The 12,514-nt window shown below is 43.0% G+C and overlaps 1 pseudogene; it reads right to left on the bottom strand.

Moving 5' to 3' along the window:
- Positions 1–6,047: 6,047 nt before the first annotated feature.
- LOC148135372 (uncharacterized) lies at positions 6,048–9,795 on the bottom strand (annotated as a pseudogene).
- Between the last annotated feature and the right edge of the window lie 2,719 nt (positions 9,796–12,514).

Below are 12,514 nucleotides of genomic sequence, written 5' to 3' on the forward strand. Positions count from 1 at the left end.
AACGGAGGTCATGTTTTAATCTTCTGTTTTTCCCATTACAGGAACCAGTTTTAACCAATTTCTGGGGTGTCTGGCTGAGCAGCGTTTGTGCTGGTGAGCTGCCTTACTGAGTGCTGCAATCCATATGATGTTGGTAGATGCACATGCTATTTGGAAAGAAATTTCAGGATTCTGATCATATTACTCTGAATGAACGGTGATACATTTCCAAGTCAGGATGGTATAATGCTTAGAGGGGAACTTTTGGAGTTGGTGTTCTCATGAATGGAATGTGCAAAGTCTGAACCAGTTAGGACTACATCATTAATTTAAGGAATACTTCAATTGATAAATATACAGCAGTTCATGCTTTCTATATGGACTTAGAATCACAGAGTCATCAAGTCATACAGCACGGAGACTGGCCTTTTGACCAAAATGCCCACCAAAGCCATTCTCATTTCCGTGCTCTTGGCCTGTATCATTCTAAACGTTTCCTATCCATATATTTGCCCAAATACCTTTTAAAATTGTTAATATACCCGCCTCAACCACTTCCACGGGTGATTCGATCCATATGCATACCACCCTGTATGTAGAAAAGTTGACCCCTACGTTCCACTTTGCTCCTTACCCTCAACCTTAAACTAATACCCTCTCGTCACCAACCATGGGAAAATGACTGAATGCATTCACCCTATTCATGCCTCTCAAAATCTTGAACACTTTTATAACCACCACCACCACACCACATCACCCCACCCCCCCCCCGCCCCACCCCGCCGCATCTCCTGCACTCTAAAGAGAAACGTCCATATTGTCCGACCATTCCTTATAACGTAGACTCTTGAGTCCTGGCAACATCCTTGTAAATTTCTTCAGCACTCTTTCCAGTTTGTAAACATCCTTCCCGTAGCAAGATGACCAAAACTGAACACAATAATCCAAATGCGGCCTGCACGACTGCAACGTAACTTCCCAACTTCTATACAAAATGCCCTGACTCATGAAGGCCAGTTCGTCAAAAACATTGTTCACTACCCTATCTGCCTGTGACTCCACTTTCTGAGAACCGTGCACCTGAACTCCAAAGTCCTTCTGTTCCATTATAATCCTTAAGGCCCTACCTTAGGCATGAATCCCCTGCCTTTATTTGATGTTCCACAATACAAGACGTCAGACCTATCTATATTAAACCTCATTTGCCTTTTCTTCGCCCACCTCCCCAGCTGATCAAGATCCTGCTGCACTTTCCGACAACCTTCCTCACTGTCCACAATAATTGCCATTTTAATATCACCTGCAAATATACTAATCATGCTTTGTACATTTTCATGCAAGTAATGTAACAAACAGAGATGGAGCACGCACGGACCCCTGAGGTACTCCACTAGCCATTGGCTTCCAGCCTGACAAACATTCTTCCACTGTTACTCTCTGCTTCCTACCACCAAGCCAACCATATATCGAATTTGCCAGTACCCCCTAAATTCCATGCGATATGCCCTTGCAGAGCAGTTTAGCATGCTGAACCTTACCAAAGGCCTTAATGAAATTCATATAGATTCATATAGACTATGTTTACCACAATTCCCTCGTAACCTTCTGGTAAATTTGTCAAATAACTCCAACAAATATGTGACACATTATCTCCTATGCACAAAACCATGTTGACTACACCTAATAAAGATGCATGTACACCTTATCTCATAATCTTCTCAGGTAAATTGTTTACCACAGATATTAGGCTTACCAGTGTACCTTTCCCAGGTTTTTCTTTACAGCACTTCTTGCTACTACCCCCTGAGCACATCCCCCCCACCCCGCCCGGTCTTCTGGGACCTCACCTGTGGCTAACGACAAATGAAAACTATCAGCCAGGCCCCTCCACAATGTCTTCTTTAGACTCTTACTGCGTTTCTGAGTTTATCTGTTCAGCACCTGGGGATTAGTCCACTTTCATACAATCTAATACATCCAATCTCCTCTACTGTGTTATGGAATGGCGCCAAGATATTACCACTAACTTCCAAAAGTTCCTAAGTCTTCATGTTTTCTCCACAGTAAACACAGAGGAGATATATTCATTATGGACTTTGTGACTCCTGCGATTCCAACATACATTTCCACTTTGGTCCTTGAGAGGTCCTATTGTCTATCCAGTTATTCGTTTACCTTTAATAAACTTAGATAATCTCTTTCTAGTCCCCCTCATCTTCAGAGGCAAGGCTATCCCGTACAACCTTTCCGAATCCCTGATTCCTGTTTCAATAAACTCCTGTAATCGGTATACACTTCCAGGGATTCTCTTAATCCAAGTGCCTGTACCTAAGCCATGCATCTTTTTTTCTTGGTCAAAGCCTCAATATCCCTTGTCATCCGATTTTACTCATTTCTGCCAACATTTCAGCCTTTCATCCTCACAGGAACATACAGATCTCTAACTCTGGCTATTTCATTGTTATACCCCCCACCCCACTTGCCACGGTCCCTTTGCCTACAAATTAATCACACCAATGAACGCCTGGAAACTCCTGTTTAATTCCATCAAAATTCAACCTTACTCGAATTTAAAACTTGAAATTGTGAATCAGATTTGTGCCTCACAATAACTATTTTAAAATTAATAGAACTGGTGCCAAAGTTCTCTGCCACTGTCACCTTCGTCACCTGTCCTGCTATATTTCCTACGAGTATATTTCCGGTTTTACCCCTTCCAGAGTAGGACCCTCAGTAAACTGCTTGAGGAAACTTTCCTGAAGGTACTCACCAAATTTCCCCTCATCTACGCCCTCAGTAAGGTCTTCAGCATTTTTTTTACCAATTCCCAGGTGGAAGGCTGATCGACAAAATGCAATCCCACGGGATCCACAGCAAACTGGATACAAAATTGACTGCTAAATAGGAATTGAAGGTTAATGGTGGAGTGTTGTTTCTGAGGTTGGAAGTCTTGATGCGCTGGGGCACCACAGGGATCAGTGCTGTATCCTTCATGTAAATTAATGATTTGCTTCTGAGTATAGTCAATGAGGTCTACAACATCGAAACAACTTTCCCATGCGGCCCATACTTCACAATTAAACAAGCCAAATATTCCTGCTAAATAACAAAATTGTACTCACTTCCGTCACTATTTCTGCAAGACAATCCAGACACTCACCAACCTACGTGTTAAAAAAAAAATGTCCGCCTGCTTCTTTTGTGTCTCTCCTCTCTCAACTTATATCTATGTCCTCATTCTAAGTGTAAAAGTCCTTCCCCGATTTGCTTTTCCAAAATGCAGCACTTCGCTTTTATCTAAATTAAACTCTATTTGATATTCCTCGCCCATTGGTCCATGTGATCAGCAGTATTCTGGGATAATCTTCTTCGACGTCCACCGCCAATTTTGATGTCTGCAAACTTACTAATTGTACTTCCTATGTTCAGGGCTAGTAATTCAAATCATGTATATAAATGACGAAAAGCAGTGGACATAGCACCGATCCTTCTGGCACACCACTGGTCACAGGCCTCCATTCAGAAAGGCAACACTCTACCACCACCATCTGTCTACCTTTGAGCTAGTTCTGTATCCAAATGGCTAGTTTTCCCTTTATTACACGTGATCTCACTGTGCTAATCAGTCTACTATGAGGAAATTTGCCAAACGTCTTGCTGATATTTACGCCTTGCACTCTCGAACAGAACTTGAATTACCCAGGAGCCTATGATCACTTTTGCCTTCCCAGTGGCAAGTTATGGTTCATTCAGAGTCAATATAAATCGTTGTGTTGGTGTGAAACTTGGCATTTGTGCGTTGGTCATGATGAGTGCAAGATGATATACCTGGATAGTGGGTCTTTCTTTCTATCAATATTTAAGTTTTGTGCTTTAGAATCACTTCATTGGCCGGAAGGTGTTTTCAGATGGGCTGACGTAGTGCAAGGCCAGAAACAATTGCTACTTATTTCGTTTGTGCTTTCGACAAGATTGGGGATAATATTTCATCCTCATTAACACACAACACTGGAGACCCTCAGGGGTGCGCACTCAGCCCCCTATACTGTACTCATTGTATACCCATGACTGCGTTGCCAAACACTAAACTAATGCCATTTACAAGTTCACTGATGAAACCCTCATAGTCGGTAGAATCTCAGATGCGACGAAACAGAGTACAGATTGGAGGTGGAAGACCTGGAAAATGGTACACTGAGAACAACCTAGCTCTCAATACTGTCAAAACCAAGGAACACACTATTAAATTTTGGCGGGATGTTACTCAAGCCCCCTTAAACATTAACAGCACAGAGGTGGAACGAGTGGATAGTGTCAATCTCCTGTGAGTGGTCATCCAGAATAAGCTTTCTTGGACTCTTGATGTGGACGTACGTTTTTCAAAGGCCCAATAACATCTTTTCGTCTTCAGGTAGCTGAGGACATTTGGCATGACGGCGCTTACCCTCTATTGCTCGTAAGACAAAGCTTTTCACTGTGCTTCGGTACATGTGACAATAAATGCAATTCAATTCAATACTTGCCTTGAAGGAAGCAACTCCAGTAAACTGCAAGATACGTGCTATTTGAGTTACAATGCAGCAGATGGCGTGGGTTGCAAGGAGCAATGGATCAAGTAGTGTCAATGGATTAGTGTAGATTGACGTTTGTTGGTCAGCATCTACGTTTTGGGTTGAAGTATATGTTACTGTGGTGTATGATTCCGTATTCACTAGAACCTAGAAGAATGGGGGACTTATCTCAGAGAAACTTATAATATTTGCACAGGGCAAGACATATTAGATGAAGCAAGGATGTTAATGATAACCAGAGATTTGGAGTTAAAGGGTGACACTGGATAGGCTGGGACTTTTTAATACCCTGGAGCGTAGGTGGTTGAGTGGTGACCTTATGAAGGTTTTCGAAATCATGAGGGGCATAGACAAGGAGAATAGCAAATGTTTGCCTTGGTGTAGTGTAGTTGAAAACTGGGGGACAGTTATTGAGGTGAGAAGAGAAAGACTTAAAAGGGATCTTGAGGGACACCTTTTTCACATACAGGGTGGTGCATATGTGGAATGCATTGCCGGAGAGAATGTTAGATGCAAGTACAGCTACAACATTTAAAAGGCATTTGGAAAAGTAGATGAACAGGAAAGGTTTAGAAGAATAATGGCCGAATGCAAGCATATGGCTCTTTTTTTGGAAACTTGGTCAGCATAGATGAGTGGTCTGAAGGTGTCATATGAATCTATGACGCTGTGAGTCTCTAATAAGAGGTCACAGTCTAAGGATGCAGGGTAGGGCGTTTAGGACTGTGATGGGGAAAACCTCTTCATCAGAGAAGTGGTGAGTCTGTCGCCTCTGCCACAGAAAATGTTTGAGACCAAAATATTGGCTGTTTTCAAGGAGGAGTTAGATATAGTTCCTAAGGCTAAAAGGGATTAAAGGGCATGAAGAAAGTTGGAACAAGGGATTGAGCTGGATGATTACACTGAATGGTGGAGCAGGCCAAAAGGACCAAGTGGCCTATTTCTTGATGTTTCAGTATCTCTTGATGGAAGTTGTCGACGGTTTGGAAGGTGTTATCTCAGGATCTTTGGTAAATTTCTGCAGTGCATCTTGTGGATGATACACATTGCGGCTATTGAGTGTCAATGGAAAATGGAGTGGATGTGTATATATTTGGTGTCAATCAAGCGGGTTGCTTTTTGTTGGATGATGACGGGCTTCTTTAGTATTGTTGCAGCTGCACCCATTTAGGCAAGTGGGGAATATTTCATCACACTCCTCACTTGTGCATTGTAGCTAGTAGAGAGGGGAAAGTTTGGATCGATGTGAATCTCAAATGTATGACGCCATTAGTTCGACAAACGTGCGTACAACTTCCCAACTGACAATTAACTATTGTTGTTGCAGTTTCCTGTCCAGTGCTGTCTAAGTCCATTCACAAATGCATCTGGTTTTCCAGAATCTGGGTGGGGATTCCTCCTTAGAACTACATTATCTGGATGTGGACGCTTTCCTGCACCCATTAACATTACTCTCACTATCTTAGCCCCCTACGGACAATTCGTGGTGTGGGTCACTTAGTTCACTGACTTGGTTTCGGCTTTTAGTCTCTCAGGAACTTCAGACAAAGAATAATGGGATGGGTTATCATGCACATCCCTGAACTTTGCCTGGGTGAGAGTGTAAATGCAGTTATTGACGCATGAGCTCAGATACATCAGCATCTGCTTTATGTGGGTGACTAAACTCATTGAGTTCAGTTCAGCAACATCTCCTGGTATAGGAAGTCCACCACTCTGCTCATCCAAACCCCGATGAAGTTGCCTGATATGGCAAAGAGCTGGATTACTTAAGTGTGGAAACAGGCCTTTCGGCCCCACAAGTCCATAACGATCCACCGAAGTGCAACCGACCCATACATTTACCCCTTCACCTAACACTACGGGCAATTTAGCATAGCCAATTCAACTGACCTACATATCTTTGGACTGTGGGAGGAAAACGGAGCTCGCGGAGAAAACCAACGCAGACACGGGGGAATATGCAAACTCCACACAATTAGTCGCCTGAGGTGGGAATTAAACCCGGGTTTCTGGCGCTGTGAGGCAGCGGTGCTAACCACTGTGCCACTGTGCCACTCCGTCTCTTGATCTCCAATCTTCCTATCATGGCCTCGGCCCCGGAATCCCTTGCGGACACGACGAGCCAGCCGGATGTATCTGACGGTCAGAGCGTTCGGCAGTAAGATGGACGCGTAAGAAATGAGGGGCGGAAAGAAGGTGGCTGACCACGGATACGTTGCCCATGTGGTTTTGATGCACAAGTGTGGGCGGGTTCATAAGTGAAGTGGCGTGGAATGTTTCTCAGGTAGCTCACCATGCATATGGTCACGATTACCCAAGCTGATGTTCTCTCAGACAGCCACGATCAAAAGTGAAGGCGACAATGAGCCAGACTGAGCTGTCCACCACTGCTGCATTCATGATGTTGTTCAGACTGGTGACGTAGTAGTGGTGGAGGAAGGTGACCGGGAAAATGGAGAGATCACAGATAGTTTAGCATCACACAGAACATGAGGACGTGCAAATCCACCACTGCCATTGACACCAAACAGCGGCCAATACATCTAAAGAGGCCACTGGTTCCCCAGGACAGAATCACGATTTTCATTAGGTTCGCTACTGGAGATGGAAAGAGACCACCAGTTTACTAACAGTTCACCCATACATATTAGTGTATTTAACTGGTTTGGGGAGAAGGTGATCAAAAACAGTTGCAAGTGTCTGTGAGAAAAATTATGTAAATGAGTTACAATGGACCATTTATCCCCCATTCAGTGAGTTCCTCTTCCTAATTCCTCGAAACGTCCTTAAAGATTCTATTGCCACACTCCCTACATTAGTGAAGGGTCAGCTGTTCTCTATCACTTCTCATTCTCTCTTCCTCAATAAGCTCCCATTATGATTACCAGCCCTCATCACTATTATCTGCCATTCGTTCATCATTTGCACCATTCAGTTTCAAACTATCAACATGAAGCAATGACGGTCGCATTTCCTTTGCAATCCATTTATTCACACCCATTGCCCGAGTCTCATCCACTTATCCAAAGAATTTCCCATCTCCAAATCATCATGCTTTCATGAATTGGCTTTAGCAATCTCTGTGGGTTATTCCAATGAGTCAGTGTTTGTCGAGGATACCAACCTGTCCACTTCTCAATCACTTGCAACCTCCCACGGTCGGTCACTCCCTCAGTGTTCACATAAATGTGAATTCCCCAGCACTCATTTTCCACGTTATCCAAGTTTTCCAACAATCCATTTTTTTCAAACACGTTAGCCCAGAACTTCTGCACCTATTTCTTTCCGGATAACTCAATGAACTCACCTTCTCATTTTCCTGACTAAAATTCAAAGGATAAGACATTTCCAGCTCTAGCATATAGTTTTCCCAATTTCAATACAACATAGTATGCTCCCGTTGCTTGACTTTTACCATTAGCCAATGAGCTGGATTTATTCATTTATCGTTAACTGTTAGTGAGTTAAACTACCAGGGGCTCTATGTCACCACCTCCAGCACTACCACCTGATGAAGGAGCGTCGCTCCGAAAGCGAGTGTGCTTCCAATTAAACCTGTTGGACTATAACCTGATGTTGTGTGATTTTTAACTTTGTACATCCCAGTCCAACACCGGCATCTCCGAATCATGACCCCCAGCACAGGTTGCCTTTGTATATTGGCATGTGTTTTTCCAATCCAACATCACCTGTCTCACAGCTGCAATTGTCATATTCACAATTTGCCAACTGACCTCACATTCGCTGCTGTCCATCATTCAGCTATTGATCTCTGGTAAGCATCTTTACACTTCACTTACTGGGCTCGAAAGTCTACATGTTTCTTACTCCTACTGGATTTTCATTTGCTCAACAATTTGTCAGTCACTCAATAATCAATTTCTAGCTCATGGAGACTTGACAACTCCCTTCTTTTACCGCTTTTTTGGAAATTGTCATTCTTAACTTTGTTCCCCTTGTAACCATATCTTAATCATAACCAGTGTTTCTCAATTGACTATTTGTGATAGCTGCTGATGCATCTAATCATTAATGTTTCTGAAGTCAGATACAGAGGCACTCGTTCTATTGTTGTACATCTATTATTTGAATGTTATATTCTCCCTTGTGCAGCATTTCTATTAAATTCTCTGTCCATTCAGGAATACAACTCTGTTTCCCTTGATGTAGAAAGAATGTGGTAGCAGTGGAGTCTGCACAAAATTGACCCTTCACATGAGGTCCACTGAAGATGTTACCTGGCAAGGTAACGAAAAGTCTGGAAATGAACCTTTCAGTTCAGCAAACCTACATCCAATAGATTACAGTAGTGGCTGATTCCTGGGATGAAGGAGATGACTTATCAAGTATGACTAATAGGTTAGATCTTTATTCCTTGTAGAGTAGACGAATGTGAATTTATTGAAACATGCAGGATACTGAGGGGGCTTGTCAGGGGTAGATGTTGAGAAGACGTTTCATTACTGGCTGAATCTCACACAAGGGGACATCGGTTCAGAATAATGGAGCACTTGCTTAAAACTGAGATTTTAAGATATCTGTTTTCCAAACTCCCTTCAGACTAAGAAAATCTTTGCTCAGATAAGGCTAACCAAACTGCACACAATACTCCAGGTTTTGTCTGACGAAGACCCCTGTCCAATTGCAGCAAATTATCCCTGCTCCAGTACCTGAATTCTCTCACTATGAGTAATAGAACCATAAAGCCATGCAGTACAGAAACTGGTGCTTTGGTCTATAGTGTCTATGCTGATTTATGCCAAACTACACATATCCCATTTACCAGCGGTTGATCCACAGACTACTGTGGCCTGGTATTTTAAGTGTTCGTTCCAATGTTTCTTCAAGGTTGCAGGAGGACCTGCCAACACCACCTTCTCAGTCAGCACTTTCCTTGCATCAACTATTCAATGGGTGAAAATAAAGATATTCGCAGATTTCCTCTGAATATCTTGCTCCTCATTGAACTTAAGCCCTCTGGTCTTAGACATGTCTGCCATGTGTAAAAGATTATCACGTATTTCTCTGCTGATTTTTCTGAATTTTGCAGACCTCCAACAGACGCCTTCATAGCTTTCTGTGCTCTAGTGAAAACAAACACAGCCTATCAAGTCAAAAATACGAATTGAGACGTTGCATCCCGGCAACCTCCTGATGAAACTCCTTTACAGCCTCATCCGCACAATCAAAAAATGCAAATCAACGTACCATTTGCCCTCTTCACCAGCTGTTGTACCCGCATGCTTCGCTTCAATAACTGGTGCACAGGGACATCCCATTCTTATTGTAATTCCCCTTTCACGATCATCATTCAGATAATCTGCCTTCTTGGTTTTGCTACAAAGAGGGATAACCACACACTGTAAACACTATACTTGACCTACCATGTATTTGCCCACTCAAAAGACTTGTCCAAATCATACTGAAGCTTTTCTGCACGTTCCTCACAATTCACCTTCAATCCCAAACAATCTCGTCGATCGAAATTCACTGCCTAAACAGAAACCCCCATTCCTCAGCATCTGTATCCCTGTACTCCCCACGTAATGAAGCATCGGTCCAGACGCATCTTAAACGTATCTACCGTGCCTGCCTCAACTACCTCTGTTGGCAACGTGTTCCAAAAACACTGCACCATCTGGGAAAAGTACTTTCCACATGAATCTCTCTTAAACCTTTCACCTTCCTACTTGAACCCGTGCCTACACGTCATTGATTCCTTCATCCTGGGAAAAAAGCTTATTTCTATCCACTCCGTCTATTCACTTCATGATTTTATAGACCTCAATCAGATTCCCCCTCAATCTCTTTTTTTTTCAAATGAAATCAATGCTAACCTCCTCAATCTCTCTTCATAGCTAGCACCTTCCATACTAGACAATATCCTTGTCACACTTCTCTGAACCCGATCCAAAGCGTCCACGTCCTTTTGGTAATGTGGCATCAGAACTGCACACATTATTCTAAATGCGGCCGAACCAAAGTCTTCTTGACCACGCTATCCACCTGTGCAGCCACCTCGAGGGTACAATGTACCTGAACTCCCAGATCTCTCTGCCCAGCAACTTTTCCCGAAGCCCTTCCGTTTACACTATATTTTTGCTCCAGAATTAGACTTCCCAAAATGCATCGCTTCACATTTGCCTGGACGGAACTCCATCTGCCACTTCTACACCCAACTCTCCAGTGTATGTATATTCTCCTGTATTGTTTGACAGTCCCCTATGCTTTCTGCTACTCCACCAATCATCGTGTCATTTGCAAACTTACTGATCAAACCAACAATGCCCTATTCCAGATCATTTAATGTATATCACTAACGACACTGGCCTCAGCACTGATCCCGATGCAACACCGCTGGTCACCTTTCTCCATTTTTAGAAACTCCCTTCAACTACAATTCTCTGTCTCCTGATGCTCAACCAGTTCCTTATCTAGCTATCTAGAACACTTTGCACGCCATGTTACTTCACTTTCTCCGTTAGTTTACCATGGTGAACCTTACCAAATGCCTTACTAAAGTTCATGGATATGACATCTACATCTCTCCCTTTATCTATCAACTTGCTCACTTCCTCAAAGAACTCTATTAAGTTGGTAAGGCACGATCTCCCCCGCACAAAGCCATGCTGCCTATCACTGATAAGCCCATTCTTTTCCAAATATAAACAGATTTTATCCTTCAGTACCTTATCCTACTGCCCTTCTTGTGCAGTGGACAACATGAACAACCGTCCAGTCCTCCAGCATTTCACTTGTGTTTAAGGATGCTGCAAAGATATCTGTCAAGGCCCCAGCTATTTCCTCTTTTACCTTCGCCAGCAACCTATGTTAGATCCCTTCCGATCCTTGAGATTTGTCCACCATAATATCCTTTAGCCTACCCAACACTTCTTCCCTCCTTATATCAACGTGATCTAGAGTAAGTAAACTTCCATCTATAATCTCAACGTTAATCATGCCCCTCTCCACAGTGAACATTGATGGAAAGTAATCATTGAGAATCTCACCCATTTTCTCAGGTACGACACGCAACTTTCCTTCCTTATCCTTTCGTTGACCAACCCTTTTTTTTCTTTTTACCCCTTGCTTCTTATATATCAATAAAAACCTTGGATTCTCTTTACTACTGCTCGCTAAATTATTTCATGACCCCTTTTAGCCCGATTGATTTCTCGTTTAAGATTGTTCCTACTCTCCCGATGCTCCTCCAAGGCCCGTTATGTTCTTAGCTGCCTGGACCGTCTGTACGCTTCTCTTTTCCTCTTGGCTAGTCGCACGAGTTCTCCTGTCACTCACGGTTCACGAATCTTGCCTTTCCTGTCCCTTGCTCTTAAAAGGGACATGCCTTTCCTGCACTACCTTCAAACTACTTTGAATGCCTCCTACATATCAAATGTAGGCTGCAGTCCAAATAGGTTCTCCCAATCCACATTTCCCAGCTCCTTCCTAATTTGGATATAATTGGGCTTGTCCCATCTTAGTCCTCTTCCATTAGGGCCACTCTCCTCATTGTCCACGAGTATTCTAAAACTTACAGAATTGTGATCAGTATTCCCAAACAAAAGCCCACTGCAACTTCTACCTCCTGGCCTGGCTCATTTCTCAACACCAGGAAAAATATGGTCCCTTCCCTCGTCGGACTATTGACATATTGTTCTGGAAAACTTTCCTGGACCCTCTTTGTATATTCAGACCTCTGACAATAAGTGTATCCCAATCAATGTTGGGAAAATTAAAATCTCCCATCACCACCACACTGTTGCATCCACATATTTCTGTAATCTGTTCACCTACTTCTTCTTCTACCTCACACTCACTATTCGGAGGCCTGTCGTACAGCCCTAACAATGTAACTGCACTCTTTTAATTTCTCAGCTCTACCCATAATGCCTCACTGCTCAAATCTGCCATTGTGTCCCCCTTTAGCACATCAATCCTGATCAGCAATGCAACTCATC

Source organism: Chiloscyllium plagiosum, unplaced genomic scaffold (genome assembly GCF_037043375.1).
Source record: "Chiloscyllium plagiosum isolate Xiang-an unplaced genomic scaffold, Cpla_swu_hap1 HiC_scaffold_49, whole genome shotgun sequence".
Taxonomy (NCBI): domain Eukaryota; kingdom Metazoa; phylum Chordata; class Chondrichthyes; order Orectolobiformes; family Hemiscylliidae; genus Chiloscyllium; species Chiloscyllium plagiosum.